The following is a 1,622-nucleotide window of genomic DNA, read 5'->3' on the forward strand; positions in this document are numbered from 1 at the left end:
AAACTGAGATGCATTCAATCACCTAGATTCTACAAAGACCAAAACAGAACCATCTTCACTTTTCTGAAACTGTCGGTGAAAGAGTCCCTTTCTCAGTTATTAACAGAAACAATGATCGGGTTTCCTATTTCAAACATTTTATACACTATTGAAAATATCAAAATGCATGAATCCAGAAACCCTGGCTCTCCTCCAAACTCCCTATTTAGGGCTAAAGAGAAGGGCTGCTGCGTGGCCGCAGCTCACCCAACTGGTGAGCTGAACCTGGCCAACAAGTACCCACGTATGACTGCCCCTCTACCCACCACCTCTCCAGCATCCATGAAAGAGGCACCTTCACACACAAGGAGCCAAGAGCATTTTCCAGCCCTCTTCAAGAAACTGGAGAATAGATGAAACAGGACAAACTTCAAAAGAAAAAAAAAATTAGGATTAAAACAAGGGGAATGAAGTGTGCCTAGGGATCAGGGCAACTAGGCCTCCCATCCACCGTCCCTTTCTCCGTTAGCCTTATGGCCTTATAGTCAGCTGATGAGGCAAATTCGAAAATATACCTTGAACAAGAGATCATCCTGAGAGGACTAAGGCAGTTTCTCAAAAAATTTAAAATAGAATTGCCATTTGATCCAATACCACTTCTTGGTATATACCCAAAAGAATGAAAAGGAGAGTCTCAAAGAATTATTTGTACATGCATGTTCATATCATTATTCACAATAGCCAAAAAGTGGAAGCAACTCAAGTGTCCGGAGAGGGACGGACCAAGAAGCAAAATGTGGCATGTCCACACAACGGAATGCTATTCCCCCTTACAAGGAAATTCTGACACATGCTACACATGCATGAACCTTGAAAACTTTATGCTAAGTGAAACAAGTCAGCCACAGAACAAATACTGCATGATTCTACTTACCTGGCACCTACAGTTGTCAAATCCACAGAGACAGAAACTAGAACGGTGATTGCCTGGGGCTGGAGGAGGGAGGAGGGCGGAGTAAGTGATGGGGACAGAGTTTCAGTTGGGGTAGACGAAAAAGTTCTGGAAAGGACAGTAGTGATGGTTGTCCCACAATGTGAGGGTACTTAATACCACTGAACTGCACATTTTTGGAAAATGTAACACTTTAAAATGGTTAAAATGGTATATATGATGTTATATATATTTTACCTCAATTAAAGGAGCCACCCTGCAGTACTAAAATTAGGAGCCTTTAGATGCATAAGACCCACATGTCCTCTTTATAATATTATTTTTTCATAGCTTCCTGTGAGTCTGAGACTCTGAGACGAAGGAATCCCAGCAGCCTGGGAAGACCGCCCTGCCTCTCAGCTCAGGGACTCCCGGAGCGCCAACCCCAGCTGGATGCAACGTAACCGCCCCCGTAACTGCCAGCCCGGCTGAGATCCCTCGGAGGGCCCCACGCCCACTCAGAGGCGGACTCAGAGGCGGGCGGTGCCGCGCCCCGAGGAAGCCGCCCTCAATGCCGAGATGCACTGCACGTTCTTCCAATCAAAGGGCCCCAAGTCAGGCTCTCAAGGCCAGAGCCAACCGCAAAGAGGCTACTGCCTGTTGTCCCGCCCCCCCGTGATGACGACTAGCGAGTTTCAAACCTGCAGGAGCC

This window comes from Papio anubis, chromosome 14, assembly GCF_008728515.1.
Source record: "Papio anubis isolate 15944 chromosome 14, Panubis1.0, whole genome shotgun sequence".
In the NCBI taxonomy this organism is placed as follows: domain Eukaryota; kingdom Metazoa; phylum Chordata; class Mammalia; order Primates; family Cercopithecidae; genus Papio; species Papio anubis.